The sequence below is a fragment of the Carlito syrichta genome, unplaced genomic scaffold (assembly GCF_000164805.1).
Source record: "Carlito syrichta isolate Samal-C Ts95f unplaced genomic scaffold, Tarsius_syrichta-2.0.1 Scaffold315561, whole genome shotgun sequence".
Taxonomy (NCBI): Eukaryota; Metazoa; Chordata; class Mammalia; order Primates; family Tarsiidae; genus Carlito; species Carlito syrichta.
The window spans coordinates 1,900,904-1,926,055 of record NW_007259657.1 but is presented as its reverse complement, the minus strand read 5'-3'; the positions used below and the strand labels follow the sequence as shown (position 1 = coordinate 1,926,055).

General features: G+C 37.9%; 1 protein-coding gene across 1 annotated transcript in view; it reads left to right on the top strand.

The window, feature by feature from the left end:
* Positions 1-9,786: 9,786 nt before the first annotated feature.
* AGTR1 (angiotensin II receptor type 1) overlaps positions 9,787-25,152 on the top strand; it is a 36,733-nt gene continuing 21,367 nt past the window's right edge. The window contains exon 1 of the mRNA XM_008072978.1: positions 9,787-9,869. The gene's annotated coding sequence lies outside the window, so the exon portion shown is untranslated. The remainder of the gene's footprint in view (positions 9,870-25,152) is intronic.

Sequence of the window (25,152 nt, the reverse complement as noted above, 5' to 3'; positions counted from 1 at the left end):
TCATCTGCAGGCTCTGCGCTGGGACCTTCCGGGACCGAGGAGCGTGCGACCGGCGATCGGGCCGGCGCCCGGCCCGGGCTGGCCCCCTTCCCCACGCCAGGTGAGGGGCTTCTGGAGTGGGAGGGAGCCAGGGGGCTCGCCGCGTGCCTCGAAAATGTCATTCCGGTGTTGACCAAACTCTTTGGCGAGCCAGTGAGAAATCGACGGAAACGGGATGCTACCAAATCAACTTTCTGCCCGAGGCTTTTCGAGAACTCTTGTCTGGTAACCGTGACCTGAGTGGGAGGCCCGCGTGACCCCGCGGGGTGTCCACTCAAAAGTGGGCTACGTTTGAAGTGAAGAGTGTCCCCAACCTCCCCTCCCCCTTCCCAGGCAGTGTCCCTGCACCTCTGGCCTCCCCTCCTCCCTGTCTTCCCCCCACGCAAACCATATCTGTGGGTCTGACACTGGACACCGCCCCCTTCCAGGTCAAACTCTCCCACCTCGGGTGTTCCCAGGTGCCCTTTGATTCTTGAGATTGGGGAGGGAGAGGCAGGACGTCTCCACACCCCAGTCCCCACAGCCTTGGCCAGTGCGCGTTTGAACTGAGGCAGGATTTTGACTGAAGGTCTTCTGCTTCCAAGAATGAACAGAGCCTCTCGCCCTCCAGCATCCCATTCTCAGTTCTCCTAAAGGGCCAGCTCAGTGTCTCTGCAGTGCCCACCTGATGTCTCCGAAAGTGTCTTCTTCTGCCCCTTCTTCATTGGGCAACCGTTAGAGACCTGACTGTTGACCCCATCCGGGCCGCATATTCGTTTGCTGACAGCCTCCTTGAGTATCAAAAACCCACTGTCGGCCCTCAGGAGCCCGCTCTTCTCAGTGAAGATTTGGGTGCTTGCTTTTTCCTGGCATCCCATTTGGGACTTGGCTACGTTTTATTTCCTGTGTCATCCTGAGAAGTAACAGTGAGAGAGGCAAGAAATCTGGCTCTCTACTGTTCTGTTTTATAACAGTTGAGCAACTTGTGTTTCCTCCTGAAGGTGCTTCATCAGTCACATAATTGTCTTGGGAAGTTCCTGGTCCCTAGGTGCTTACTCCCCTTAGCAAAAGCGTTCACTCCCTTACATGTCTTCTCTAAAAAAGGGGTTGTCAAGCTTCCCTTGTCTTCTTTGGCATTTCCCTAGCTAGGAAGGTCCCACATAGATAACCTCCCCTCAGGCTGTGATGGATTCCTTGGTGATGTCCCGGTACCCTCTCCTTTCCCTCCATCACCCTTCCTGACACACAGGACAGGGGCAGGAAGCAAAGGACGAAGGAAACCGAGACTCCCACTTAACTAGCTGTGAGATATTAGCATTATTTAGCAACTCTGCGCCTCAGGTCTCTGCCTATATGCTCCCCTCCAGTGATAAAATTCCTTGATTCTTTTTGTTTTCGGGTTATTACTTTAAAAAATAAAAGTCTAGGCTGAGGTGAGTGGATTGCCTGAGCCCGCGTGTTCGAGACCCGCCTGGGCAGCAAGACCTCATCTCTACAATAAATCAAAAAATCAGCCGCCGTGGTAGCGCATGCCTGTAATTCCAGCTACTCGGAAGGCTGAGGTGGAAGGATCGCCGGAGCCCAGCAGGTTGAGGCTGCGGTGGCCGGGAGCGGCCACTGCACTCCAGTCTGGGTGACAGAGTGAGTATCCAACTCAAAAAAAATAAAAAATAAAAATAAAAGTCAAAAATAATTACTCTATTAGGGACTGTTTGGAGTCTTTAAAATTAACTCTCCAGTTACATTAAATGCTCAGGACAAACATCAGGGTGTCCAGTGATTGCTCTGAGTGGCCATCCTCCAAACTATGGTTGACAGCTCCTATAACCTCGTTTAAGGCTCAGGGAATGGATCCAAGTTGCTAGGTTTCAACATTTGCTAAAGTTTCATGATTATTAGTTTTAAGTCTGTTATCTACTCTGTCACCCCTTTTTTCCCCTGACTTCCTTGTTCTTTGCTTCCATGATAAGGCCTTGATTTCTGCTTCTGCTCTTCTTTGACCTTAAACTGAATCAATTGCTCCATCATTCAACTCAAGGGGAAAAAAAAGATAGTTTTCTTCCTCCAGTTCCACTGATGACACTGGAAGACTTGCCTTCCTTGAGATGTACAAAATATCTTTCAGTCACCATTACTGCGCAATGCTCCCTGTCTCACAGCGTTCTGAGCTTAAATCTTCTTCTCTCCTACCCTGGATCAGTGTTCAAAGAAAAGACAAATTTGTGGATTGTTTAGGTTTCTCACTTTTCCTTTTCTTCTTTCTAGTTTGGGCCCAGAATTATGTGTGTATATAATTTTGGTTTTGCTTCTACTGCTGCTTATTACTGCTGTTGTTGTTATGACTATGACTAATTAATACTACTGGCTAATTTTCTCCTATGCTAGAGGAAAATAAGGAAGAAAAGTTTAATCTGCTACTTACCCAAAACCCAAGTAAAACACTTAACTGAGAAGAAATTTGAAACTCACAGTGCATCATGCAGTCTCCTGTAGTTTTATCTGGGCTGCCACAGTGACCTTTCAAGCAGATAACTGAGAGTTGCCAAATTTTGCTTTCAAATTTGGTACAAGAACAAAGAGTGACCCGTCACATTTACATGTCTTGGCTACTTAGTGCAAGCTCTTGTCCTCTGGCCCCTGCTTAATAGTTTCCCTAGTCCTTTTCTTGCTCAGTGATGACTAGAGAATGCCCAAGAGTCTCTCAGATTGGATTGCAAATTAAGAATTTTGTTTAGAAGTTGGAAGTAAATCCTAGTGTTGTAAAGATATAAAAGCTATCTTGAAGATATACCATGGCAATAAACAAATATGGAACCAGGGTAACAAAATATGAGGAGGTATCCAAGTCCAGGTCAGGAACACTTCTCTCCCATGTCATCTAACAAACTGGACAAATCAACTTTTCAACCCATTGCCATTAGAAAGTGCTATTATTTGTCTTCCAAATAGTTCTAAGTTTTCTCTTTCAAAATTGCCTGAAATCATAGGATTGCATGGTTTGTGTTTTCTTATTTGTTTGTTTGTTTGTTTTTTCACATAGGTGCCTTTTAAAGCAGTATGCTAAATCTTTGATAAGATCGATTTCCACCCTAAATGTAGCTATCACTTTGTTTTCTGTTTTGTTCATGATATGATCTTTAGCTCCTAAAAATCAGCTTTTTAATGGCTTATTATATAAGGCCATCTTAAATCAAGGAGTATCTCTAGGAATTTAAGGTAATATCAACAGACTTGACTAGTGACTACCGTTATTCTAGTAAAGCTCTAAAATACAATGTTTCAACCACTGCAAAAAAAAAATTAAAGAACTATAAATTTACCAAATGTTTCATTTGTTAGGTATTACTTTAATGACAAATTTGACAACTAGAAATAGAAAACAGTCATAGAAATAACAAGTGAGTATTGCTACTGGCTGTGGTTGTATGAACATTAAAAGATCTGCTATCTGATTTTGATTTTTCTCTTCATAGCAGATGTTCACAGGGGGCAAAAAATTCCCTTGCATATGAAAGTCAAAATTATCTTTCAAAATATTTTAGTAACAAATAATTCATTATGTAGTGAATTTGCTGGTATGACCTCTTTCTTTTTTTATTATTTATGTAGTTCAATTCATAAGGGTTTGGAATGTTTTTGTTTTGTCTGTTTAGTTCCTCAGTAGGTACATCATCTAAATGTCTTAAGTAGAAAGAAATGTCTAGAATCTGTCAGTTATTGTCAGTTTCCGTCCTATATCAATAACATTTTAAATTGTGTTGTTAGTCTCACATTTAATTGCTTCTCTAACATCTAAAAGTTTAGAAAATGGGTAAGAAGTGAGTATACTTTGTTTTCTTATAATTGCTATATGCCTTCCTGTTTCAAATCCCAGCTCTAAATGTACTTGAAACTTAAAATCATAGAATTAATAATCCTTCTGTTTAAGTGAACTTGTATATTATATCTTATTTATTTATACACACCCAAGATGCCCAAATGATGTTAAAATCATATTTAGATCAATAGATTTAGGTACTCTGAATGGTTAAGTACAGACTAAAAATGTTGAGAAATACACATATGATTGTGTATTCTTAAGGAGAATTTAAAATTGCTTATTTGCTAAGTTTTTTTTAGATATTTTCTCATTCTATATTAATCAAAGCTCCTTTTATCTATTTTGGAAAATGCAGAATGAAATATTCCAATGAAATGTACCAAAAACAGTTGCTATACTTACAGAGGAAATACTTTGGATCAAAGTGATATTAGGACCCGAGGACACACCAAAGTATAAAAATGGTCTTTCCCTAAAGAGATATTGGTCAAACTATGCACATGTTTAGACATGGGTCTTTAATAATCCCAATGCAACCAGGGTGGGAAGTCATTTGAAAATGGCCCCTCCTTCTGTCCTGCCTTTTGGACCAGGTAGGCATGTCTAAAATGGTCACGTTGTTTTGTTTTAGCTACTTCAGTAATTATCACTGCTCCTCTCCTCTCCCCTCCCCATTGGATTATAACCCCTTTGATAGTATGGACCAGATCGAATGCATTCCTAAATGTTCCACAAAAGTCGTGTGGTTGTTTGTTTGTTTGTATGTTTGTTTTTGACTAAAACTATAGAAAATATTAAATACATTTTCAGACCCCTATATTTCAGAAGGGAGATATTAGAAAAAACAACGTTTCATCTCATTTTGGTATATTATACTATTACACACAACAAAACAATTTAAAGTTGATGCTTTCATCTTGCTAATCAGGGAGCTAAGCATTAATACCATTTTTAGTCTATTGCACCATTGTCAAGGAGAAACAAGAGGAAAGAGAAAGAAAAAGAGCAAAAGGTTAAAATATCAAATCAGTGACTCTTAAGGTGTTGTGAGGCAGGTAAGGCAAAATGTTGGAATCACCTGGGGAGCATATTAAATCTATACATATGGCCCACATCTTCCTTTCTGTCCCTTTCCCCATTCCCCATGTGGAGACCCATTACATTACAGATGAGGTGCAACCATCCACAATTGCCTCAGGTATCACAACCTGCAGACCAGCATCACTCAGGAGTTCCTTAGAACACCCAGACACACTAACTTTAACAAGATCCCCACGTGATTCAAATGCACCTTCAAACTAGAGAGGTGCAGTGTACAGTACCTTCTTGTTTAGAGTTATTACCTTGATATTATTTTCTTGACTTTTGAATAAACTAGCATTTTTAATAAAACTGACATGCATTGACTGCATATTATGTGCCAGATACAATGTTTAGCCTTTAAATGTTTTTTCTTTCATCTTTACAACAACTTTGTGAGATAGTCATTGCTTTTCCTCATTTTATGGATACTGAGTAATAATAAGTAGCTCACCCAGATGTGGCAACTAATACAGCTGAGATTTAACAACTGCATCCTAATTTCATAGCCTGTGCCCTAGCTTCTCCCTACAGTGTCTGCTTTATACTAGGCTGCCTACTTTTTAAGGAAACTAATTATTTGAAAATTTCTTTAAAGTTATCATTTGAAATCAAGTCCTGTTTCTCTCATAGAAGAACAACAGCAAGATCAATTCCATTTTGGTTATACCATTGTCTGTCATCTTACCTGTAAGAGCAATAATGGAAAATTCTAGAAATTTCTTCTTTAATTGTTGGCAAATATACTATGCTACGACAGCCTGTCCAAACTCATCAAAACACATATATTTAGAATGTGTACTTTTTGTATATCAATTATACCTCTTTTAAAAAAATAAAGCATGGATGACTTGCTTTTAAAAATTAGTTTTTGATATCTTTATGGTTTCTATAACTTATTGCACTACATACACATAGAATTCAGCATTCCAACTTAATAACTATCACTTGTTCAGCTTTTAATATAAATGCTTATTTACTACAAGCATAGCTTGCAAAACTGTAGTCAAATACAGTTACTAACTAACCAGTTAGTCCCCAAGCAAGTGACGTATTTTAAGCCAATGACTCCCGAAATGATTCAATCCCTGAACTATTTCTACGGTAAATGTCAATTCTCTAACACCTGCAGTTGGGTCCGTCTGAATGTCTTCTGTTTTGACAGGGGCTTCATACTGTTGGTCAATAGACAAGTGAGTCTGGGTTCCCTGTGAGCATGTTTGAGAAGAGAGGTGTACCAACAGGGCTGGGCAGGCATTGTTTTCTCAGTGATGTTGGAACATTCGTAGGAGACAAGATTTCACTGCCTGCTTGGATTTAGAACTTTAGATATCTAGGCAGCACTAACTGTACAGCATGTAACTTGTAAGTTATGGGTTCGGGCAAAATCAATCCATGGCTGCCATCATGCCAAGTAGTAAGGAAGGGAGTAATCCCCAAGAAAAATCCTGCCTATAACAGGCAGAGTTTCTTAGTGCTAATGAAAGATAAAGTACTACTGAGCTTACACAATGGTCCTTTAGAGCCTCCTGGTTTCACTAAGACCAAACATTTGTGACTGTGACTGAATATAATCTGCACCAGGTTTTTTTTTTTAACTGATTTTTTAAAAATTTTATAGAACTTTTTCTAGCAACCTTCTTATACTTACAAATTTTGTTAGCACACACACTTTTCTCCACTTTTTGACTCAAATTCTTCTTGTCATCCAATTCAAATGCTTCTAAATTACATGGTATGCCCCTAGAACAAAAATGTTTCATTAACCCTTACCTAATAACCTAACTCTCTTTCTGTTCAAATGGCATCACGTCACATAAAACATATTGTCCCATCACGCCTCCCAGCCCTTAATTTTTATAGTTAATTGCTGCCACTATGTTAAGGATAAAAAGGAATTGGATGTGATTCTTACGTAATAATCTCTTGACTGTGTACTGGCCTTTGATCTACTGAGTTATCAGAACGAATTTTTGAGAGAACGCACATCTATTCCCATTCTTTTAAATTCCCATTAAGTCATACGATAGAGCATTAAAATTGTTATCTATTTTACATAAATGCATAATGTAAGACATATGTTATATTTAAAAATACTTAATGGCAAGAAAAGATAATCTTAAGTAAAAAAAAAATAATCAATGTATAAAGCATGAATCTAAGTGTGATTCTGTGTGTATATTTAGTAGATTTTTTTTTTTGTCAAAGTACCATCAAGGTCTTACTTGGGTTATTGGTGTCTTAATAAAATTAACTTAGTTATGTTAGCACTGATTTTGAGTAAAATCGCTTATATATTTTTTAAATGCATGAAAATCTGTGAAGCCAATACAAAGACTAGGAAAAGTATACAATAAATCTTAAAAGCTTTTGAATGTATTAGGATCAAGTTGATTTATCTCTCTCGCTCTCTCTGGTATGTGCTTTCCAAATTTTCTGTAATGAATCTCTAGTGCTTTTCTTTTTTCTTTTTTGAGTTGGAGTCTCACTCTGTCACCCAGACTGGAGTGCAGTGGCTGCTCCCGGCCACCGCAGCCTTGACCTGCTGGGCTCTGGCGATCCTTCCGCCCCAGCCTTCCAAGTAGCTGGAACTACAGGCACACGCTACCACGCCCGGCTAATTTTTTTTTATTTATTGTGGAGATGAGGTCTCGGCAAGTTGCCCAGGAGGGTCTCGAACCTGCAGGCTTAGGCAATTCACTCACCTCGGCCTCCCAAAGTGCTGGGATTACAGACTGAGCCACCGAGCCGGGCTCTAATGATTTTCTATGTCTTACTTTCTATTTGTCTTGGAATTTCTATTACCTTATTTATAACTCACTCTGGATTTTAGGTCCTAGACAACTACTATTAACTTTCTGGAGAATAGTACTACATATCTGACTCATTCTGTAATTTTTTTTTTTAAGGTACACTAAAGCACTACAAAAGAGTCCGCATAATTTGTGCCATCTTGGTATTTTATGGGAGAAATCATTTTATGGGAAATTTATTTTGCTATAGATCTTTCTAATGCCAAAATTATTCTGCATAAAAATGTTAAAGTTAGTGTACATAGTATTTTAAAAGTAACGTATGCACAATCTTCTTGAATAACTCTAAATTAAAATTCTTATTTAAAAAATCCTGCAAGTCCATAATGAAAAATATTGATGAGCTTGACTCACAAAAATAAAAGTTAGACAATAAAAAAGCAATATAACAAAGTCAAAAGATATACAAGAACACTATTTGCCACACTTTACATATAAAATGCCAGTTTCCTTAACAAAACATTAACTCTGTAATGTGAGAAACAATGAACAACCCAACTGAAAGACAAGCAACAGCCATAGCCGGGCAAATTAGTTGAAAAGTAACTTCAGAAAACAATAAGAAAATGAAAAGAAGCTCAACCTTATTCATAATTAAATAAATGCAAATCAAGACAAAGACATACCTTTTTACTTATATTTAGACAAAAAATGTGATAAAAGCCATAATGTTTGTATCATAAGTTAATGTAACCTTTTTATAGAGGACGTTTTATAAATCTCAATAATTTAGATTATTTAAGCAATTTAGTTCAACAATTCTATTTGAAACTTATCCTTCTAGATATATTCATCTAAATACAAAAGTGCATATGTATAAATATGATCACTGAGGCATTTTTGTAGCAGCCAAAAAAGAAACAAAAAATCTGAAGGTCCAGTCATAGTAGTCTGGTTAAATAAATTATCGTGTATCAGTGCAATGAATGGAATATTGTATAGTCATCAAAATGAATGAGGTAGATTTATCTATGTTGATGTTGAAAATCTGCTAGCCATAATTAATAAGTAAAATAAATAAAAGAAAGCAAAGAGCAGAATGGTATGATGTGCAAAAAGAAAAAAAAATTGATATACATATGTATGCATTTTAAAAGTCCTGGAAGGAAACGTAAGAAACAATTTATAGTATCTCTGGATAGTGGATTCAGAGAGATTAGAAAGGGTGAAAAGATATTTAATTTTATATTCTTCTGTAACTTGACATTTTACCACATACAGGTATTACTTCGATGAAAAAGAAAACCAGAAAAGATAATCTTTTGAAAAGGGTTTTTTTTGTTGTTTCTTTTAAGTCGGAGTCTCACTCTGTTGCCCAGGCTGCAGTGCAGTGGCACGCTCACGGCCACCACAGCCTCTACCTGCTGGACTCAGGAAGTCCTTCTGCCTCAGCCTTCCAAGTTGCTGGAACTACAGGTGTGTGCTAACACGGCCAGCTTATTTTTATTTATTTATTTATTTATTTATTTATTTATTTATTTATTTATTGTAGAGACAAGTTCTCACCAAGTTACCCAAACTGGTCTCAAACCCCTGGGCTCAGGCAATCCTCTCACCTCAGCCTCCCAAAGTGCCGGGATTACAGGTTTGAGCCACTGTGCCCAGCCAGAAAAGGTATTTTTAAAAATTATGGAACAGTGACACTTGCATAAGCTTTATACTAAAAAGAAAATAAAACCATATAACAAAGTTTAGCTATAGATTCACAAGTAAAACTATAATAAATCATCATATTTTTGTGTTTAGTAAACAAATGTACAAAAAGAAGTGTCATAAAATAAGACTGGACTATTTTACCCAAAAAACATTTTTATTCTCTTTCTCTAGTATATTTCTGCAAGAGGATTGGGAAGATATTGATTGATTAGAGTCAAAAGGAGGATGAGATGCTATGGCAACTCTGTCTAAGAAAAAATATGTTCTTGATGTGCACCAAATGACTTTATTCCCTTCAAAAAACATTCTTAAGATTCAGTGTATTAACACTTACTATGTTAATATACAAAAATTTGACCATATTCAGTGAACCACTTTAATCTTTTCTTTTTCTTTCCAGGTTGGATATATGATAATAGTTTTAATTGGCTGGGTTTTTATCTGAATAAGTCACTGAAGCCATCCCAGAAAGTCTGCACCAGGTAAATGTCTTACATCTACAGCAGTGTGTTCTCAGTCATTTTATGTGACAGCAGTGAGGTTCACACAAGAAGCCACACACTTATCACTGTCCTGTGAAAGAAGTAGAAGCAAAAAAGAATGAGGTCGCACTCTCACCCCATCTCCAACATACAGATTAAGAGCATAAGTTTTTTTGTTTTTTTTTTTTCACTTGGAGTGTCACTCTGTTGCCCAGGCTGGAATGCAGTGGCACCCTCATGGCTGCCGCAGCCTCGACCTGCTGGGCTCAGGTGATCCTTCCACCTCAGCCTTCCAAGTAGGTGGAACTACAGGCACATGCTACCGCATCTGGCTAATTTTTGATTTATTGTAGAGATGAGTTCTCGCCAAATTGCCCAGGCTGGTCTTGAACCCCTGAATTTAGGCAATCTTCTCACCTTGGCCTCCCAAAATCTTGGGATTACAGGCTTGAGCCACTGCGTCCAGCCTATTTTATAATTTTAAATGTAAACAGTGTCAGAATTCCCAAGCTATTTTCATTCATGTACTGGTGATACACCATGTGAGAAATTTGCAGCACTTTGGCAAAAGCCCTTGTGCCCATGCGTGAGGCGCTAAGCAGTGTTCTCCTGGCTATGTCGGAATTAGGAGGACCAGGAGTGAAATGATTGTGCTCCTTCATCAGCCATCTCGTGGGGGACTTAACTCTGTAAAGCTTCAGCACTCACTTCCAGAAGTCTTAAAATCATAAACCTTAAAATGTGACTCAAGTGATGACTCAAGCCTATAATCACAGCACTTTGGGAGGCCGAGGCGAGAGGATTGCCTGAACTCAGGGGTTCAAAACCAGCCTGAGCAACATGGCAAAACCTTGTCTCTACAATAAATCAAAAAACTAGCCAGGTGTGGTAGCACGTGGCTGTGGTTCCAACTACTTGGAAGGCTGAGGTGGAAGGATCACCCAAGCCCAAACAGGTCGATGCTGCGGTGGCCATGAGCATGCCACTGCACTCCGGCTTGGGCAACAGAGTGAGACTCCGACTCAAAAAAAAAAAAAAAAAATGACCTCACCTCCAGAAAACCCATTGTCTCAGAGTCTCATTCTTACAAATGTCTGCCTTCCTCCAATGATGATATAGTCAAGAGGGCTGTATGAAATGGGAGATGGAGCTCCCTCTAAGCCCCATACAAGGCTAGTACCTGACAAACATGAGTCACAGGAAGTCACACAGCAGAGCCGTAAATTCTCTCAGAACCAGGTGTGGAAATCAGCGAGGTTAGCCAGGACTGCTTTGTCTGTCCAACTTCTGTCACATGAGCCTGTGTGGTATTTTTCATAAAAAGAATCCTGGATTTACCTGACTAGTAGGGGTTTGTGTTATTGTTTTGTTTTGTTTTATTCTCCTAACAAAAACTCAGTTCAAAGAACTGAGATCATTCCCCTCAGGGAAAATGAAAAAAGTAGCTTGTCCCATTATGAAAATGTTGTGCTTCCATTTTATCAAAGTAGAGGCTATCTAGATGCTGGGTAGGTAGATGAATATTAGAGGTAATTTTATTCTTCTTAACTAGATTGGCAAGTAGCAACCCCTTTCTGGAAAGCACTCTACAATGGTGGTGTTAGCAAACTATTTAGCACTGCTTTAATCGTGGAGATCAAAATAGTAACATTCTACAATCCTACCACTGGAACATCTTTGGGAATGTTTTTGTTTAGGTTTTTTTTTTTGTTTTGGTTTATTTTTGTTTTTTTGAGGTGTATTTAAGCTTGGGGATCTGGGGGAGGGATGCATGTTTTCCGCAAAAATCCAAAAACAAACAGTGCATTCAAGTACATATCCTACTTAGGATGACACTAGGACACATTATTTTATTTCTTAAAAGTGCTATACATAACGAGTTTTGTCCATGATATTCCATTGATCCTACAGCAGAAAAAGTAGAGCAATTAATCGAGGGAGTACCTGCTGGAAATGATTCTTGGACCCAGTCTCCCTTCTCGTGTGTTTTAGAAACCTTCTGTTTCTAACATTCACACATTTGTAGCAAAACTTCTAAAATAACTGCAATGTCGAGCACAGTGGCTCACACTTGTAATCCCAGCACTTTGGGAAGCAGAAGCGAGAGGATTGCCTGAGCTCAGGTATTCGAGACCAGCCTGGGCAACTTGGCAAGACCTCGTCTCTACAGTAAATTTAAAAAAAAAAATTAGCTGAGCATGGTAGTGCGCGTGTGTAGTTACAGCTACTTGGAAGGCTGAAGTGGAAGGATCGCCTGAGTCCAGCAGGTTGAAGCTGCGGTGGCCGTGAACGTGCCGCTACACTCCGGCCTGGGTGACGGAGTGAGACCCTAACTCAAAAAATAAATAAATAAAATAAAATAACTACGATGTTTTGCTTAGGAATAGGAAAACACTGTGAAATTTTAATCTTTTTCAAAGCTTTAGATGAATAAAGAAAACATTTAATCCTAAAAAACTATCTGTGTTTGTTAAAGAAGAACTGATGCTATTCCAATTCTACCACTAATAGCAACTTTGTCCTGTATTTCCTGTAAAATAATCTCCAAGACCCCATCCCGATCTTTGGACACTGTACTGAAATACAAAAAGTGTTTGCAGAAGGGCCTTGTGAACTCTGCCATCTCCCTTTAAAACTTTTACCAATTTACAACTACAGAACTCTGATCTCTTATTGTGATGTGTAAACAGCATGTGTAAACAGTGATGTGTAAACAGCACTTCAGAGCTGATTTTTATAGGACCAAGGAATTTATGCTGAAATCTACTTATGACAAATGGGAAAAACCTGATTAGCACATTTAAAAGAATAAATATATTGAATGCCTTAAAACTATAGGTCAGCAGCATTCAATATGACAACCATTTTCCACATATGACTATTTAAATTTAAGTATAAATTAATGAAAATTCAATTCAATTTTTGAGTTGCACTAGCCACATTGCGAGTGCTCAGTGGACACGTACTTAGTGGACAGCACAGATATAGAACATTTCTGTCATATAAAGTACTATTGAACAGTAATACTATAAACAAATTTGTTAATAATGCAGTGAACTTTCACTGCTAAATTGGCAAGAAGTTTTATGCTCTTTTAAGTGTATTTGGAAATTTTCAAGTATTTTTAAAATTCCAATTTTCTCAGTGTCAGGTTGTCTGGAGTATGGCCCTCACGGGCTCCTCTTTCTTTTTCCTATTTGTTTGCATATTAAAACATATGGGATTAAGTATTTTTATGTACTCCTAAATTTTTAGGTTCTTGATTTATTAAAAATTGTGGAAAGAGGTATCCACAGTCACACTAAGCTCAGGACTAAAATACTCATATGCAGCTTTTAGCTCGGTAACCTGTACCCCTGATATCTTCAAGTAAGCAAAATGAGAAAAGACACAGGATCGGTTCTAAAGGCCGATATGTTGTTCTTTACTCTTTACCTTCCGTAAGGTTTTATTTAGTTTCTCTGTAATGATAAATATGTCTCCATTGTATTGACTTAAACTCATTTGTGACTTTTAAGCAACTGAAGAAACAGTAAGTACTAGAACACTTCTTATTTTTAAATAAAAATATACACGATATTAGAAGTCTTAATTTTTATTTAAATTGTATAACACAGATGACCCTAGTTTTTCTTTTTTTTTTTTCTTTTTTGTAGAGGTAAGATCTTGCTATACTGTCTTCTGCATTGGCCTCCCAAAGTGCTAAGATTACAGGTGTGAGCCATCTTCCCCAGCTTGTTTTCATTTTTAATCTAATCACCCCTTGTTCTAGTATATTCTTAAGGTTGTTAGTCACTATTTTTCATTAATATTATCCCATTAATAAAAAGTTCGTCTTAATTACTTTCCAGTCACTTACAACTAACAGTTTTACATGTGGTTCCTGGTCTAATGGTTGTGTGCTACACGAGGCAAAAAATTAAAAACAAATTTGTCTTTGAGTCATCGAAGCATCAAGGGCCTGAAATAGCTATATAACTAGGAATATTAATATTCAACCAATACTCCATTTACACATTTAATAGTATCATTTTTTCAATGAAAAGTATAAATAATAGAAGCTTGGACCAAATTTGGAATTTTTGAATTTTTTAATATTTATTTCAGAATTTTACCAATGGACAAAAGACAAGATAAAGGCTAGCTAGTTTGTTTTTTGGATTTTTTTTTTTAATAAACAAAAATAGAAATTGCTTTATATGATAAACAGGTTTATACCAAATTACCTACTATTCACAAAGTTTATCTACAATAACATTGTTTCTTTGCTTCAGTAATATATGTAGATATGCTTAGCACAGAACTGACTATACAGGAAATTATAATTTAATATTTTTAACAATCAAAAGAGCGCTGAGAATTATCCTTTAAATTTAAAGACTCTTTTGCTGGCAGGAAAAACTTTTAGCTAGCGTCAAGAGTGTTGTCATCCTCTCCCTTCAACTAGTCATTCCTTTTAGGACTCTTAAGACAATTTAGGTACATAAGAGTCATTTTTTAAATTCCAGAAGGATCTAGTATATCTCAGAAATATAATAAGATAGTACAGATCTGGTAGAAGATAACCATTTATCTGGAACTGGGCCATGATGCCTTTCCAGAATTTAAACAAATGCTAGACTCATCCAGAGAGCCCCGGACCACAGGAACAATGTGATGCTGCAAGTTCAAAATCCAGTCCGAAGCAGCATCCTCCCTTCTCTCAGGCAGGCAAGGCCCAAATGCTTTTGCACACAGGATGGTGACCAAAAAACAAAACAAACAGCACCACTACAGGCAGAAGCAGGCAGAAAGCCAAAGCTGTCTTTTGACCTAGAGCCTGCACCTTGATTCCTCAGCGATGCTCCCAGGTGAAAGAGGAAAAATAAGAAAATAAGATGGACATTTTGCTTGTTTTCTGGTTTCCTTAGCTTGGCCAGTGTACGGAGTAAGAAGATAAGACAACTGAGTGTTTTCAATGCAAAGCAAGAAGTTCAGCCTGCTTTGGCAAAGCGAAAGCAATGCAAATTCAAGTCATTAATGATCAGAGCTTCTCGTGTGATCTATAGAATGAGTAGATAACAGTAATGGGCCAGCCATATTTTATCCAACCCTTAACCAGTAATGAATGCTAGTCTTCATTTCACATATAGCATATTTATCTATATACTACTAAAAAGAAAGAAAACAAAGAACACTGGAAATGGTTGTGTAAAAAAATACTGGCTCACAGCCAGGCACAGTGGCTCACACCTATAATCCCAGCACTTTGGGAGGCAGAGGTGAGAGGATTGCCTGAGCCCAAGGGTTCAAGACCAGCCTGGGCAACATGGTGAGACATTGTCTCTACAATAAATCAAAAATTAGCTGGGCATAGTGGCATACGCCTGTAGTTCCAGCTACTTGGAAGGCTGAGGCGGAAGGGTCGCCTGAATCCAGCAGGTCGAGGCTGTGGTGGTCATGAGGGTGCCACTGCACTCCAGCCTAGGTGACAGAGTGAGACTCCAACTCAAAAAAAAAGAAAAAAGAAAAAAAATACTGACTCACAATGCATCAACTGAGTTTGGAGCAATTGAAATAGGAAGAGGCTCCCCTGGACTTCTGCTAGAATTTAGATTTAGTTAGATGGATGAAATAGACGAAACATACTATTTGAATTAAAAAATGAGAAATACAATATGCACCTATTAAGTGAAGGAAAATATACACTGTGACTAAAACAATAAATGTGAATGAATTTGAAATTTTGAATTTTAGATTCCTTAAGATAATGTGGCAAATAGACCCAATGTAACATCTTAAAAGACAGAGATCTATGTGACCTATTTTATGATTTTTATCTTCTTAGGAGAAGCTTCAATATCTTTAACTTTCATATTTAATCTTTTTTTTTCTTTTTAGTTTCTATGGTGTCACTATCCATCAATCCATATTGGTTGGGAAAAAAATTATATACATATTTATCTCCCAAGAGAAAGAAATTTCACAGTTTTCCTCAGCAATTTAGTCTAACAATTAAGACCCCTTAAGCTAGATAGAAAAATTCATTTCACAGGAAACTTTTATTCAATATGTATAATTAGTTTTAGTTAACTTTATTAATGAAATGTCGCAAATCAATTAGGTTTGTGATAATCAGATGCTGAGGACCCAAGAGGAGCCATTCTTCTCACAAGAGGGGAAGGTGATATACAATTTAGTTGGGAAGCAAATGTAATTAGATTTGATCAGTTGAGTATTCTTCTTCTGATGTGGAGCCAGGGACATACCCAAGCCTGAGTGTATAGTTGGAAAAAAGATAGAAAAATCAGTATGACTTTGAAAATGTTTTCATTCTATGGACCACAACTGACAGCCAAAAAAGGCTTGAAATCACAGGCAGACGGATTTTGTTCAGACAGGGCTATGTTTTAAATTTCTTTTTCAAATCTGAATGCTTTTAAGTAGGGAGCAATCTATAAAACTCTCCTATTTGTCACAGACCCCACCATTCTCTAATGCCTTATATCAGGTACCTTGCACATTTATTTAATGGCCCAAATCCCAGCAGCATCTTATTACGACCTACAAGTTAGCTACTGAATAGATTTGAGTCTTTCCTATGACTCTAAAATAGGAATATCAAAGAAACATTATGACAGTAAGAATCCTTCTGAAAGAAGATAATGTTAAACACAAGGCATTTCTACTTAAGGCTGCAGTTTGCAACAGATTTTACTGTGATTCCATCAATAAGTATTTTTGGACACCTACATACCAGTCAATGTTCTTAGCACTGAGCACAAAATCATGAGCAAATCAGACAAAACTCCTTGACCTCATAGATCTTACATTCTAGCACATAAAGACAGAAAAATAATCGAGTAAAATGTATCATGTAAGCCAGGCTCGGTAGCTCACCCTGTAATCCCGCGCCTTTGGGAGGCTGAGGTGAGTGGATTGCGTGAGCCCGCGGGTTTGAGACCCGCCTGGGCAGCAAGACCTCATCTCTACAATAAATCACAAAATCAGTCGGGCATGGTAGCACATGCCTGTAATTCCAGCTACTGGGAAGGCTGAGGCAGAAGGCTCACCGGAGCCCAGCAGGTCAAGGCTGCGGTGGCTGAGAGCGGCCACTGCACTCCAGTCTGGGTGACAGAGTGAGACTCCAACTCAAAAAAAAAAAAAAAAAAAATGTATAATGTATTGGGTGACATGGAAAATAGAAATAGAGAGGAGTTGCAGTTTTTTGTTTTGGGGTTTTTTGTTTTTTGTTTTGAGTCGGAGTCCCACTTCATCAGCCAGGCTGAGTGCATTAGCATGCTCACAATTTAAAAACTCTTAAGCTAACAAGACCTGCTGGGTTCCTGCGATCCTTCCGCCTCAGCCTTCCAAGTAGCCAGAACTATAGGCATGCGCTATCATGCCCAGCTAATTTTTGATTTATTGTAGAGACAAGGTCTCGAACCCACAGGCTCAGGCAATCCACTCACCTCAGCCTCCAAAAGTGCTAGGATTACAGACTGAGCCACCTAGCCCAGCTCTGCAGTTTTAAAAGGGTGTTTCGGGACCATCTCCTTAGCACGAAGAAGAGAAGAATGTGGACATCTGGGAGAAGATTGCTCTAGGCAGAAGGTACAGCAAGTGCAAAGGCCCTGAGGCAGCACTATGCTGGCATATTCAAGGAGCAGTAAGTAGGCTGGTGTCTTTAGAAATCACAAAAGAAGAGTTATTAACAAAACTGAAATCAAATGTTGAAGGGTATGAACTGACAGGTAGGAACTACAGACATATTTAGGATGTCTAGATGCTAAAGAAGAGGAACAGATAGAATTTTAAAAACTCAGTGGTTTAAAGACTTAAAACACTTTGAAATGCTCCCCAAATTGGAGATTCTTAAAGAGAAATCAGGTTCATACTTTAGTCCTCAATGCCTGGTTCTGTGGTAATGAGTCTAACTCCAATCATTAGAAACCTGAGTTTTATGTCAGTTTCTTCTGGACACCCAATTACATTATTTGGTGCCTTTAGTATATTTCAAATATACTTCCCATATCTCTGACCTATAATCTTGTGTCTCTGGGCCTGAAGATAAAACTCTTGAAGTAACAGAGAGTTAGGGCTGTACAACATTACCATTAGATTATTTTTAATGAAAGCTTTGCCTTCTTAGTAATATGTATAAAGTAATGTATTTAAGGAAGTCATAGGGATACCACTCAAATGCAGATAATTTCATATGCTGGCTATTCCATTAATATTATTTTATCTTCAAGTCCCACAAGAAAATTCGAAATAAAAAGATACATTTGGGATTGTGTATGTGTCATCCATCTACATATAAGGAGAAATAAAATTATTTGATGGAGAATTTCAAATCAGCTACCTCTAAAAAGATACAGATCATCTGGATGAGAGGAAACCATCTGATTTTGTGTGTTATTTTTCAGTGGTGGTGTTTTCTCATAATCCCCATGCTTTTTTCCTGTCCTGCTATTCTTTAAGTTTTCCTAATGAGGATTAGGGAACAGACGTATTTAACAATCTGTGCTTGCAGGTTGGAAACAAGAAAATGAAGACGAATAGTTTCTCTCCTGCTAATTTGATTTTCTGCAGCTCCTCTCCTACCACCTAAGGCAAAGGGCTTAGTTGCTATTTCCAGCAGATGGGGCCAAGGAAAAGACAAGTGTCTGTGATGTCATGCTTCCACCAAATGGGCCGGCTGCCTCACAGGCCTCCATTAGAGACTTCCCAAAGAGTAGGAAATGAGAAGCGTTCATAGACAGAAGGAGAAAAAAAATAAATGCAATTCCTTTATTTGATAAAATGGCTGGGAAGTTTTGTAGCCTAAACAATTTTTGACAATAATGAGATTTCTGACAAAACAAATGCCATTATTCTTATCGTCCCTGGTTTTGTTAAATATGATTTTAGCAAGTATATTTCAAATTGTTCTAAATTTAAGTAAATTGGTCAGTGATTAAATACTATTATTAGGAAGCATTTTAATAGCAGAAATAGTGGACCATAACAAACTTAGTTTCTTCTTATACTATATATATATATATATATATATATATCCTTTACACTAAAAATAGTTATCATTTAATGAGAATCTGTGACTTTGCTGCCCCTTTATATTTGTGCGGAATAATTTGCTTAATTTAATCTTCATACTTCTCTGAGCCTTTGAGAGTTTATGACTTGGATAACTTTAAAACAACTAGTTATCCTGATTGAAATCCAGAACTTTTTTTAAACCCAGACCACAGCTGTATCACTATGCAACAATGGCTCTTATTCCCAAACTGTATGGAGTCAACATGCTTTTTTTAAGCAAATTGAACTGAATTATGCTCAGAGAATCGCTGGTCTAAGCACAGCTAGGGAAGAAGTAAAGTGTTCCTCAGCATAGCCCATGCCCTTTTCAGGGTTCTATACCAGTTGCTCCATTCTACTCCACAGGGCAAATCAGCGGCATCCCTTTTCTTATTCTCCCCTAGTCCCATAATGGAGTCAGACTTTTCAGGGCACAGGTCTCACAGAGCTAAAAAGGAGACTGTGTTGAGCTAATACAGAGATGTGTCAGTCCTGAACTACTGGCATGTGACTGGCTCTCTTTATGGAAATATAACCCAAAGAGAACTTCTGATGGAATTCCTAAAGCTGGTTAATAGCACAAATACAGTTATTTATTTACAACTATACAGAAATTTATTTCCCAGTTCCTTTTAAGTCACTGACATCCTGTAATGTAAATCTGAGAGGGCTTGCATGTAATGTTCTTTATCTATTCCAAAGACATCACCTGGAAGTTCAGGAGGGAAAGACATTGGTTTATGAGAACTTATAGGAGGCACCAATGGCAGCCGGTCAGTGGAGAAAGAATCTGTTTCTCGAGACATTACAGCAAGCGGTTTTATAATCAAGCAAGTTAATTATGCATATTGCTATATGGTATTTGCAGTTACTGTGAGTAAGGGTACTGTCCATATTGTCCTCAGCTCTGCTTGATCACCTCCATCTCATGACTCATTACCAGGAATATGCATATCCTTCAGATACTAACGTTGGCCAGAGACTGCTCCCTAAGGGAGTGAGAAGAAAGAAGCCAGGTACAGGGGGAAAGTCTATGTCCAGACAATTACCTCACATATCCCATAAAATCAGACCTGCAAGGAACTAGAACATTTTGCGAATATACAATACATAACCTTAAATAAGGAGTTTTCCTTTTCTCACACAGAAATATGAAAACTGATTCAAATTGACCTGAACTTCTGCCTGGGCGAGTGTCTCTGAGTTTCAGGAAACACGTACCTCTTTTGTAACTCCAGTGTGTCCTTGGAAATTGCTGCATAAAGTCCAAACTGCCAAAGTCTAGTCTTTCTCTGAGCAAAGCCTTTTGAGTCGTGTGGCATTTCTGGTCATGGTCCTCTTCCATGCTCATTACAAAATGTGATGATTCTAATTCCAAATCCCAATAGTATTGGGAGACAAGTTGAGTTAAAAGAATGCCTGTAATTAAATCACTATTCTTTTCCTCATAAACACCTAGTTCCTCACAATTTCCTCCAAACATCTCTCCCATAGATTTGTCTCCTGAAAAGAGATACTATATAGCATTTCAGATAAAACAAAAATTTCTAAATCACTAGAGGTGGAATAATGAAATATTGAAAACAGCATTTGAAGCAAGATTAGATTTTTTACTTTCAATTCCCTGAATTTGAACTGTTTCTTGCTTTAACTTTTTTTTAAAATCTACCCCGCAAATGGTTTCTGTCTCTGATTGACGCTTGTTTCAATGCAATAGTGTGCCTGGGAGAGTCATAGATTTAAGTCAACATCTAGATCAGAAATAAATGATACTTAACCTAAATGACACAATCTACTTACTCAAAAGAATAAAAATCTCAAATGCAGGAATGAATCATCTTTGAGGCTCTCCCAACTTGTGATCTAGTTTTAATTGTAAAAAACCTTGGGAGACAGTTGGGGAGTAAATGATGCCAAGCACTGTTTCACACACACAATTTTATCTATTGCTTACACTTAGAGGTAACTAGGATTATTGCCATTCTATTGTGTTGCCATTTTATAAAGAAAGACAGGAAGGATCAGAGAGAGTGACAGTGAACTTCTATTTATTGGTCACTTACTGTGTCAGTCACTCCATCTGCATTTTTCGTATTTAATCCAACAGAAAAACAAATAAGCTACATTTTCTTATTGGCTCCATTTTTCCCCCATAGAAACTGGGCCTGAGTTACCCATGTTGCTAACCAGTGCCAGAGCCAGCACTGGAATGTGGAAATGACTCTCACACCTTAGTTCCAACCATTCTTCTCCCAGCGGTATCCCACCAAACTTACCAGAGCCTAAGATCTTACTATTACTGTTTAGTTAACTATTACAATAGCAGCATTTTTTCTATATAAATGAACACTGTGCTAGTATTTAATTATAGGTTTATACTGATATTGGGTGCAAGTATAAGCTAACATCATTTTGAATAATAATAGAAGAGTCAGGCACTCTGAAAGGAGTTTCGAGATAGAGTAAAGTAGATATTTTTCTGTCACATTTTAGTGAGAAGCATTGTTAATTCATATGTCACCAGCCATAGGCAGAGATGCAACAGAAAATTAAGGAAAAACTTAACTCCTTCAAATAGTCTGTAGTACAAATTATTGCAGCGTGAATTAGTCTCCTTCAGCTGTAGAATTGATCATTTGGATTACATAGACAAACTGTGCAAGACATTACTAAAATTATTCTTGAATTTTAGCTTTGAGATCTATAGAAAACACTAGGCAATTTGCCTGCAAATACATAAAAAACACTTTTTAAAAGGATTGGGATGGGTTATTTTCCTCTCTGTTAAATATTAGCCTTTGAAATGAACCCAGCTGACCTGCCAAATAACACTTGCAAATTGTTGTGTTTTCATAAAGTGACAGACCGAGAGGGAAACCACACTAGATCTGGAAACACTTTCAGAGGTGTTCCAGGCCAGGAACTTATGCTATAATGCCTTTTAAAAGAAGGGAGCCTCTTAGCATTACACCTTGCCTGGCAACAAATGTAGCCACTTACTCCAAATGCAGGCGTAATTAGAAGCTATGAAAATTGAGCATCAGCATCCCAAACCTCTGGTGCGATACTCGGTGAATGACAGCTTTTATGTCTGTCGTATTTTCAGCCATTTCTCTAAAATATGTGAATATATGAGTGTGTGATGCTATAGAAGTCCTGCTCCACCTGCTATCATTTCTGGTCAGGACAGTCCTATTCATGGGATGCCCATGTTCAGGTTTCTGGAAGGCTCAGAGCCTGGGCTGCAGCTGGCAGGTGATAGACTCAAATGGGCTTCTCATAGGAAATCCCCACCAAACACAGAGCACAGTGAAGCCTGGAGGTACCGCCAGTAAGCATCACTTCTTTTATGACTTTAACCAGGCAAACGCAGGCTCATGCATTCATTTATAAAATTCTACCAGAGCCTTCTCAAGTAAGACTGAAATTCTGGACATTAATTTTTAAACCAACATTCTAGGGTCAATTAAAGAACATTTTATTTTAAAACCCTCATAAAGGTGTAAGTTTGATGTTTTATTTTTTATTTTTATTATTATACTTTTATTGAGTTGGAGTCTCACTGTGTTGCCCAGGCTCTGGAGTGCAGTGGCATAATCATGGGTCACCACAGTCTCAACCTCCTGAACTCAGGCCATCCTTCTGCTTCAGCCTCCCGAGTAGCTGTGACTACAGGTGCATGCCACCATGCCTGCTCAATTTTTTGATTTTTTTTTGTAAAGATGAGGTCTCACTATGTTACCCAGGCTGGTCTTGAACTCCTGGGCTCAAGTAATCCTCTCAAAGTGCTGAGATTACAGGCGTGAGTCACTATACCCAGCCAGAACTGGTGTTTTAAATGAACTAAATGAGAATTAAATTATTTTTTGTTGTTGCCATAGGAAAATAAATGCTTTAAAATTTAAAGTTAAAACACAGCAGTTTTAAATATATTGGGAGGGAAATTATTTTGCATAGGCATTTGGAAGAAAATAAATTTGTTCCCGTGATTTGTGGCTGGCCATTGCTCTCTGTGTTTAAGTGTGAAGGTGTGCTCCCCTGTCTGCTGGAAGTAGCAGGGGAGACTCAGTCTCGTTCCAGATGGAAGAGTTCCTTTTAGGTGTTCTCCTTCATTTTTTAACATGTTATGATTTTTATTTCCTGGTGTTATGTCTTGAGATTTTTAAATCTTAAAACATAGAAGCAGGTATTGAGATGGAAAGCTGAAAGTCTCAGCCAGATAGCTATGGTCTTTTAAAATAGGTAATACAGACCTCTAGTGGTTGAACAGTTTGAAAGTCTCTGCAAGAAAAGGATAGTATGCAGACAGCACCTGCATCTTAAGGGGAAATTATCATATTTCATAAAAATGAAACAAAGGTAAGAATATGTTTCAGGGGAAGGTGGACATTCCCCCATCCTACTAGATGCTCCTCAATTCCTCTAAAACAAACAAGGACTCTGGCCAAAGTCCCAGCAAGACGTCTGGTTATTTTTTTCTGAATGATTATATCAATGGAGCTGACAGACATTTGTGTTAAGTTAAATGTATATATTTTAACACAGTTTTGCCTCATTGGGGCCTTTTCTTCCTCTGTACTCCAAAGCCTCCCATTGAACACAGAATTCCCCACAGCCCCAGCCTGCCTGTCTGTTGCCGGGTGCTATCCATGGGCAGCTACCCTTCAGTGGTGTGGGCTCAGTGATTGGGGTGGCTCTTCAGTCTACATGAGGGGGAAATGATATGTGCCTCTAGACTAGTGCTTCCTAAACCTTACTGGACACCCAAATCACCTGGGGCATCTTCTTAACATGCAGATCTTGACTCAGTAGGAGTGGCATGGGGCCTGAGGGTGCCTTGCCGGAAAACTCCCAGGTGATGCCACTGCAGCCCACCCAGGGTCATCTCCGAAGCAGCAAGCAGTCTCTGTGATAGGACTCTTTATTTTTTTAAATGACACTTTTTGTTTTTACTGATTTCTTCTTCATTTTCTTTTTTATTTCAATGGCATCTCTTGAAATTTTAATTTTTAAATTTATGAGACATTTGAAGTTCTCTTTCACTTGACTATGTACACATATCTCCTGGGACCCTGTCATGAAATTTTGAATAGATTCAGTGTCATCTGTTTAGTTTGGGAAGTTGATGGTAATTGTGAGCATCTTTCTAAGTGCTTGAAGTTATTGGGTACTTGTGGTCACAATTAAATAATGAATTAGCCGTATTGAAAGAGTACATAAGATCAGGTTATATACAGTAGTATATGTGTAGAAAAATAACCGAGAGCCCAAAGGACAGCCACATGATAAAATCAAGCAGAATTTTTAAAACTACATGCTGAACCCATAAGAGTCAACAGATCACAGTAAAACATAGGAGAATATATTTTTCAGACCAAATCTATTATAATTCCATCAGCTAAATAACTTCCTGTCATAGCATATTGTCAACCTTAATTTTGAAATCCATAATTTTAGAACTTATGTCATGGGGGTAGTCTTTAAAAGCCTCTTACAAACTTTTAACATCTAGTTTCAAATCAAAAATAATATATTAACAAGCTGTAGCATGGAGGGAGTACATAAATTATCATCATTGCCCTACATGAATAGTAATTCACAGGTTTGGCTCAGACACGACTTAGATGAAATAATTAACTATGTACAGTACTTAACAGTATAAAAGTAATTAATCTAGCTGCCTCATACTGGTTTGGCCTAAATAAACATGCAATAAAAAAGCCATGGGATTTTATTATTTTTTCACTCACGTTACTACTTTAGTATGTTGGAATTTTAATATGTCAGAAGAAAGATATCTTTGCATAAAAACATCATTTTCTTTTCGAATGTTAATGTACTGATTATAAACTGAGTTCCGTATATTTATAATTGTGGACAGATGTTTTCAATTAATAGTTTTATGCATTCTTACTACTTCACAATTTGGTGAAAATGATTCTTTTAAATTAAGGTGTAAATAAGAAAAAATGAGGTTTTTATTACTGCAAATTACACAGACTTGGTTGATGATACCATAATCCCATGTTGGCGTAGTTTTGGCAAAATGTTTTAGGTGAACTTGTTTTTTGCTCCGTGGGTTCTAGGAGGAGGTAAGTCATCTGTTTGGTCTTTAGGCCCTTTTCCAGCAGCTCCTGAAGGTAAAGGGCAGGGTTATTGGTTGGCAAGAGACCACAAATAAGATAGGTCTCCCTGTTTGGGCAAGAGAAAATAGCTCAGGTAATTC